Raw genomic sequence first — 8,957 nt, forward strand, 5'->3', positions numbered from 1 at the left:
CTGGAATATCCAAGGCCTGAGGTCATCTGCCTTTGGCCTAAAGAGCAGGAATCTGGACTTCACCAAAGAAATCGGAAATACAGACATTGTCATCCTACAAGAAACATGGTATAGAGGAGACGGACCCACTGGTTGCCCTCTAGGTTACAGAGAGCTGGTAGTCCCATCCACCAAACTACCAGGTGTGAAACAGGGAAGGGACTCAGGGGGTATGCTAATTTGGTATAGAGCAGACCTAACTCACTCTATTAAATTAATCAAAACAGGAACATTTTACATTTGGTTAGAAATTCAAAAGGAAATTATCTCAACTGAGAAAAATGTCCTCCTGTGTGCTACCTATATCCCCCCACTAGAATCCCCATACTTTAATGAAGACAGTTTCTCCATCCTGGAGGGGGAAATCAATCATTTCCAGACCCAGGGACATGTACTAGTCTGTGGCGACCTAAATGCCAGAACTGGACAAGAACCTGACACCCTCAGCACACAGGGGGACAAACACCTACCTGGAGGTGACAGCATTCCCTCCCCCATATGCCCCCCTAGGCACAACTACGACAACATAACCAACAAAAATGGGTCACGACTCCTGCAGCTCTGTCGCACACTGGGTATGTACATAGTCAATGGTAGGCTTCGAGGGGACTCCTATGGTAGGTACACCTATAGCTCATCTCTTGGCAGTAGTACTGTAGACTACTTTATCACTGACCTCAACCCAGAGTCTCTCAGAGCGTTCACAGTCAGCCCACTGACACCCCTATCAGACCACAGCAAAATCACAGTCTACTTGAACAGAGCAATACTCAATCATGAGGCATCAAAGCCAAAAGAACTAAATAATATTAAGAAATGCTATAGATGGAAGGAAAGTAGTGTTGAAACCTACCAAAAAACAATTAGGAAACAACAAATTCAATCCATTCTAGACAACTTCCTGGACAAAACGTTCCACTGTAATAGTGAAGGTGTAAACTTGGCAGTAGAAAACCTAAACAGTATATTTGACCTCTCAGCTTCCCTATCAAATCTAAAAATCTCTAACAGAAAACCAAAGAAAAGTAATAACAGTGATAAATGGTTTGATGAAGAATGCAAAAACCTAAGAAAGAAATTGAGAAACCTATCCAACCAAAAACATAGAGACCCAGAAAACCTGAGCCTACGCCTTCACTATGGTGAATCACTAAAACAATACAGAAATACACTACGGAAAAAGAAGGAACAGCATGTCAGAAATCAGCTCAATGTAATTGAAGAATCCATAGACTCTAACCACTTCTGGGAAAATTGGAAAACACTAAACAAACAACAACACGAAGAGCTATCTATCCAAAACGGAGATGTATGGGTAAACCACTTCTCCAATCTTTTTGGCCCTATAACAGAGAACAAACAGCAAAAAAATATACATGATCAAATGCAAATCTTAGAATCAACTATTAAAGACTACCAGAACCCACTGGATTCTCCAATTACATTGAATGAACTACAGGATAAAATACAAACCCTCCAACCCAAAAAGTCCTGTGGTGTTGATGGTATCCTCAATGAAATGATAAAATATACAGACCACAAATTTCAATTAGCTATACTTAAACTCTTTAACATCATCCTTAGCTCTGGCATCTTCCCCAACATCTGGAACCAAGGACTGATCACCCCAATCCACAAAAGTGGAGACAAATTTGACCCCAATAACTACCGTGGGATATGCGTCAACAGCAACCTTGGGAAAATCCTCTGCATTATCATTAACAGCAGACTAGTTCATTTCCTCAGTGAAAACAATGTACTGAGCAAATGTCAAATTGGCTTTTTACCAAATTACCGTACGACAGACCACGTATTCACCCTGCACACCCTAATTGACAAACAAACAAAACAAAACAAAGGCAAAGTCTTCTCATGCTTTGTTGATTTCAAAAAAGCTTTTGACTCAATTTGGCATGAGGGTCTGCTATACAAATTGATGGAAAGTGGGGTTGGGGGAAAAACATACGACATTATAAAATCCATGTACACAAACAACAAGTGTGCGGTTAAAATTGGCAAAAAACACACACATTTCTTTCCACAGGGCCGTGGGGTGAGACAGGGATGCAGTTTAAGCCCCACCCTCTTCAACATATATATCAACGAATTGGCGAGGGCACTAGAACAGTCTGCAGCACCCGGCCTCACCCTACTAGAATCTGAAGTCAAATGTCTTCTGTTTGCTGACGATCTGGTGCTTCTGTCACCAACCAAGGAGGGCCTACAGCAGCACCTAGATCTTCTGCACAGATTCTGTCAGACCTGGGCCCTGACAGTAAATCTCAGTAAGACAAAAATAATGGTGTTCCAAAAAAGGTCCAGTTGCCAGGACAACAAATACAAATTCCATCTAGACACCGTTGCCCTAGAGCACACAAAAAACTATACATACCTCGGCCTAAACATCAGCGCCACAGGTAACTTCCACAAAGCTGTGAACGATCTGAGAGACAAGGCAAGAAGGGCCTTCTATGCCATCAAAAGGAACATAAAATTTGACATACCAATTAGGATCTGGCTAAAAATACTTGAATCAGTTATAGAACCCATTGCCCTTTATGGTTCTGAGGTCTGGGGTCCGCTCACCAACCAAGAATTCACAAAATGGGACAAACACCAAATTGAGACTCTGCATGCAGAATTCTGCAAAAACATCCTCCGTGTACAACGTAAAACACCAAATAATGCATGCAGAGCAGAATTAGGCCAATACCCGCTAATTATCAAAATCCAGAAAAGAGCCGTTAAATTCTATAACCACTTAAAAGGAAGCGATTCCCAAACCTTCCATAACAAAGCCATCACCTACAGAGAGATGAACTTGGAGAAGAGTCCCCTAAGTAAGCTTGTCCTGGGGCTCTGTTCACAAACACAAACAGACCCCACACAGCCCCAGGACAACAACAACAACAACACAACTAGACCCAACCAAATCATGAGAAAACAAAAAGAGAATTACTTGACACATTGGAAAGAACAAACAAAAAAACAGAGCAAACTAGTATGCTATTTGGCCCTAAACAGAGAGTACACAGTGGCAGAATACTTGACCACTGTGACTGACCCAAACTTAAGGAAAGCTTTGACTATGTACAGACTCAGTGAGCATAGCCTTGCTATTGAGAAAGGCCGCCGTAGGCAGACCTGGCTCTCAAGAGAAGACAGGCTATGTGCACACTGCCCACAAAATGAGGTGGAAACTGAGCTGCACTTCCTAACCTCCTGCCAAATGTATGACCATATTAGAGACACATATTTCCCTCAGATTACAGCGATCCACAAAGAATTCGAAAACAAATCCAATTTTGATAAACTCCCTTATCTACTGGGTGAAAAACCACAGTGTGCCATCACAGCTGCAAGATTTGTGACCTGTTGCCACAAGAAAAGGGCAACCAGTGAAGAACAAACACCATTGTAAATACAACCCATATTTATGTTCATTTATTTTCCCATTTGTACTTAAACTATTTGCACATTGTTACAACACTGTATATATACATAATATGACATTTGAAATGTCTTTATTCTTTTGGAACTTCTGAGTGTAATGTTTACTGTTAATATTTATTGTTTATTTCACTTTTGTTTACTATCTACTTCACTTGCTTTGGCAATGTTAACATACGTTTCCCATGCCAATAAAGCCCTTAAATTGAATTGAATTGAATTGAGAGAGAGAGAGAGAGAGAGAGACAGAGAGAAAAAAAATACTTTGTGCAAGTTGATTGAATCCAGGATATCTTTAACTCTAAGAAAGCAATCTGAGTAAATGTACTGTATCGACTACTCTGTATATAGCAAGGGATCAATCCTGGTTTAAAATGTGTGTTTGTTTCAATCATGTAGTCAAGTGAATGGCAGCATTAGTGAAAGCTTGTGATGTAGATGGGTATCAAGGTAAAACTGTTCGTAATAAACAAAGCTATCTTAGTAAACAAAGCTGTCTTAGTAAAACAAATATATCTTAGTAAACAAAGCTGTATTAGTAAACAAAGCTATCTTAGTAAACAAATCTATCTAAGTAAACAAAGCTATCTTAGTTTAAATAAGCTGACTCATTCTAGGAAGTCCTTATGTGGTTCGTCTGTTGTTTTTGTTCCAGATATGGCGTCCTCCCACAGTCTCCTGCCTGAAGAGCAGTTCCAGTGCTCTATCTTCCTGGAGGTTCTCACTAATCCAGTCACCACTCCATGTGGACACAACTTCTGCAAGGCCTGTATCAACAGATAGTGGAAAAGCACTGAACAGTGCCAGTGTCCAATGTGTAAGGAGGCATTTGTCAAAATCAACAGAACACTTAGAGAGGTTGTGGAACATTTCAACGGGATACCAGTCAGAGACAGAGTTGAGTCCCTTGCCGAGCGTGGAGAAGTGGCCTGTGATGTCTGCACAGGACTGAAGCTCAAGGCCCTGAAGTCCTGCCTGGAGTGTCTGACCTCTTACTGTGAGACTCACAAGCTGATCGACCCTGTGGACAACCTGGAAGACAGGATATGTAAACACCACAAGAGACCCCTGGAGCTGTTCTGTAGGACTGACCAGACGTGTGTGTGCCAGTTCTGCACTGAGACAGACCACAAGGGTCACAACACCATCCCTCTGAGGAAGGAGTTCGGGGAGAAGAAAGCTGAGCTGGGAAGGACAAAGAATCTTGTGCAGCAGAGGATCCAGATGCGCCTTAAGAAAATTAAAGAGATCAAACACTCAGCGGAGCTAAGCAACAGAGCCGCAGACAGCAAGCAGGTCTTCAATGCTTTAGTTCGCTCCATCCAGAGAAGCCAGGCTGAGGTAGCTAAGATGATTGGAGAAAAGCAGAAAGCAACCCAGCGGCAGGCTGAGGTGATAATCAAAGAGCTGGAGCAGGAAATCACTGAGCTACAGAGGAGACGCTCTGAGCTGGAGAAGCTCTCACACACTAAGGGTCAACTCCACCTCCTCCAAAGCTTGCCTTCCCTGTCGCCCCCTACATTCAGAAAGGACTGGTCTGACATCAGTGTTAACCGGGACCAGAGCAAATGGAATGTGAAGAAAGACACATCTCAAATGGAGAAGACTGTGAAGAAAGACACATCTCAAAGGGAGAAGACTGTGAAGAAAGACACATCTCAAAGGGAGAAGACTGTGAAGAAAGACACATCTCAAAGGGAGAAGACTGTGAAGAAAGACATCTCAAAGGGAGAAGACTGTGAAGAGACTTTCTGAGCTTGAGACTAAATGGAATAGAGTATTGGGAAAGTCAGTGCTTGGAGGTGAAGAGTTGATCAGGATGCAGCAGTATGCTGTGGATGTGACTCTGGATGCTGATACAGCACATCCAAAGCTCATCGTGTCTGGTGATGGGAAAAAAGTGCCAAATGTTTTTTACATTTTACATTTTAGTCATTTAGCAGACGCTCTTATCCAGAGCGACTTACAATTAGTGAGGGCATACATTTTTCACACTGGCCTCCCCGTATTTCCACAAAGAACAGAACCACCCTTACAACCCCAAGAGGTGTCAAGGTCGTATTTCTGTCCCGGCAAAGGAGGGCTTCTCCTCAGGGAGATTCTACTACGAGGTGCATGTGGGCAGTAAGAATGGGTGGAATGTGGGCGTGGCCAAATAGTCCATCGATAGGGCCCATGGTGGACTGTACCCCGAGGAAGGATTCTGTAATGTGTAGTTGTCTTTTAAAACAGATTATGAGGCCTACACATCCACCCATAACTCCCTCTCACTGAAGAGCAAGCCTCAGAAATTGGGAGTGTTTGTGGATTATGAGGAGGGTCAGTTCTCCTTCTATGATGTGGATGCCAGGTCTCATATCTACTCTTACACTGGCTGCATCTTCAGTGATAAACTCCATCCATACTTGAACCCATTTGATGATTATGATGGCACGAACCCTGGCCCCTTGGTCATCACCCCTGTCAATCTGACACACTGAGTGGAGACATTTTAATAATAATAATAATATGCCATTTAGCAGACGCTTTTATCCAAAGCGACTTACAGTCATGTGCGCATACATTTTTACGTATGGGTGGTCCCGGGGATCGAACCCACTACCCTGGCGTTACAAGCACCATGCTCTACCAATTGAGCTACAGAGGACCACATTTGACAGTGCTAAGCCATAGGATATCATACAGACGTGTGAAATTGTTTCAAATACTAATTAACAGTAACCCACAATAGGGTTTACCCAGGAAAAAAATGTCCAAAATAACTAATCCATGGAAAACAGGTGTTACAGTTACCCATATTAATATAGACTATATAGAATCAATGCCTTCTTATGTAAATCTCTAAAAGAGACATCATTTCATGACCTTTATCAGTCTGATCAACATGCTTTGTATTTTATCCACCTTTTTATTTAATCTGCTTTTGTCTTGACCTTCCTCTTTTTCATTTTGTTAAATTAACTGTTCAGTCTATTGAAACACTTCTGCAAAACATTTGAAATAATGCTTTGATTTGATTGGATTTGGATGCCTAATTGAATGCTAACACTGATCACACTGACCCAGTGAACCTGTAGTGAACTGTAGATTAACACTGATCAGAATGACCCAGTGAACCTGTAGAGTAGGTGAGAACTAACTCGCCTCCTCTGCTCCTCTCCTCCACCTCTTCTCCTCTCCACCTATCTCCTCCTCTCCTCCACTATATCCTCCTCTCCTCCACCTCTCCCCCCTCTCCTCCACCTCTCCTCCACTATCTCCTCCTCTTCTCCACCTCTCCCCCTCTCCTCCTCCTCTCCTCCACTATCTCCTCCTCTCCACCTATCTCCTCCTCTCCTCCACTATCTCCTCCTCTCCTCCACCTATCTCCTCCTCTCCTCCACCTATCTCCTCCTCTCCTCGACCTATCTCCTCCTCTCCTCCACTAACTCCTCCTCTCCTCCACCTCTCCCCCCTCTCCTCCACCTCTCCTCCACTATCTCCTCCTCTTCTCCACCTCTCCCCCTCTCTTCCTCCTCTCCTCCACTATCTCCTCCTCTCCACCTATCTCCTCCTCTCCTCCACTATCTCCTCCTCTCCTCCACCTATCTCCTCCTCTCCTCCACCTATCTCCTCCTCTCCTCCACCTATCTCCTCCTCTCCTCCACCTCTCCCTCCTCTCCTCCACCTATCTCCTCCTCTCCTCCACTATCTCCTCCTCTCCTCCACCTCTCCTCCACTATCTCCTCCTCTCCTCCACTATCTCCTCCTCTCCTCCACCTATCTCCTCCTCTCCTCCACCTATCCCCTCCTCTCCTCCACCTCTCCCCCTCTCCTCCATCTATCTCCTCCTCTCCTCCACCTCTCCTCCACTATCTCCTCCTCTCCTCCCCCTCTCCTCCTCTCCTCCCCCTCTCCTCCACCTATCTCCTCCTCTCCTCCACCTCTCCTCCACTATCTCCTCCTCTCCTCCACTATCTCCTCCACCTATCTCCTCCTCTCCTCCACCTCTCCTCCACTATCTCCTCCTCTCCTCCACCTATCTCCTCCTCTCCTCCAACTATCTCATCCTCTCCTCCACCTATCTCCTCCTCTCCTCCACCTCTCCCCCTCTCCTCCACTATCTCCTCCTCTCCTCCACCTCTCCCCCCTCTCCTCCACCTCTCCTCCACTATCTCCTCCTCTTCTCCACCTCTCCCCCTCTCTTCCTCCTCTCCTCCACTATCTCCTCCTCTCCACCTATCTCCTCCTCTCCTCCACTATCTCCTCCTCTCCTCCACCTATCTCCTCCTCTCCTCCACCTATCTCCTCCTCTCCTCCACCTATCTCCTCCTCTCCTCCACCTCCCTCTCCTCTCCTCCACCTATCTCCTCCTCTCCTCCACTATCTCCTCCTCTCCTCCACCTCTCCTCCACTATCTCCTCCTCTCCTCCACTATCTCCTCCTCTCCTCCACCTATCTCCTCCTCTCCTCCACCTATCTCCTCCTCTCCTCCACCTCTCCCCCTCTCCTCCATCTATCTCCTCCTCTCCTCCACCTCTCCTCCACTATCTCCTCCTCTCCTCCACCTATCTCCTCCTCTCCTCCCCCTCTCATCCTCTCCTCCCCCTCTCCTCCACCTATCTCCTCCTCTCCTCCACCTCTCCTCCACTATCTCCTCCTCTCCTCCACTATCTCCTCCACCTATCTCCTCCTCTCCTCCACCTCTCCTCCACTATCTCCTCCTCTCCTCCACCTATCTCCTCCTCTCCTCCACCTATCTCATCCTCTCCTCCACCTATCTCCTCCTCTCCTCCACCTCTCCTCCTCTCCTCCACCTATCTCCTCCTCTCCTCCCCCTCTCCTCCTCTCCACCCCCTCTCCTCCACCTATCTCCTCCTCTCCTCCACCTCTCCTCCACTATCTCCTCCTCTCCTCCACTATCTCCTCCACCTATCTCCTCCTCTCCTCCACCTCTCCTCCACTATCTCCTCCTCTCCTCCACCTATCTCCTCATCTCCTCCACCTATCTCATCCTCTCCTCCACTATCTCCTCCTCTCCTCCACCTATCTCCTCCTCTCCTCCACCTATCTCCTCCTCTCCTCCATCTATCTCCTCCTCTCCTCCACCTCTCCTCCACTATCTCCTCCTCTCCTCCACCTATCTCCTCCTCTCCTACCCCTCTCCTCCTCTCCTCCCCCTCTCCTCCACCTATCTCCTCCTCTCCTCCACCTCTCCTCCACTATCTCCTCCTCTCCTCCACTATCTCCTCCACCTATCTCCTCCTCTCCTCCACCTCTCCTCCACTATCTCCTCCTCTCCTCCACCTATCTCCTCCTCTCCTCCACCTATCTCATCCTCTCCTCCACCTATCTCCTCCTCTCCTCCACCTCTCCCCCTCTCCTCCACCTATCTCCTCCTCTCCTCCACCTCTCCTCCACTATCAATTTCAATTTCAATTTCAATTTCAATTTCAATTTAAGGGCTTTATTGGCATGGGAAACGTGTG

At 46.1% G+C, this 8,957-nt stretch overlaps 1 pseudogene across 1 annotated transcript; it reads left to right on the forward strand.

Moving 5' to 3' along the window:
• The first annotated feature begins 4,146 nt into the window (after positions 1-4,146).
• LOC311114235 (E3 ubiquitin-protein ligase TRIM39-like) lies at positions 4,147-5,969 on the forward strand (annotated as a pseudogene). The gene is made up of 3 exons: positions 4,147-5,097; positions 5,225-5,420; positions 5,509-5,969. The product of its transcript is annotated as an E3 ubiquitin-protein ligase TRIM39-like (transcript).
• Positions 5,970-8,957: the final 2,988 nt, after the last annotated feature.

Source organism: Coregonus lavaretus (assembly GCF_964263955.1).
Source record: "Coregonus lavaretus genome assembly, contig: HAP1_SCAFFOLD_1659, whole genome shotgun sequence".
NCBI lineage: Eukaryota > Metazoa > Chordata > Actinopteri > Salmoniformes > Salmonidae > Coregonus > Coregonus lavaretus.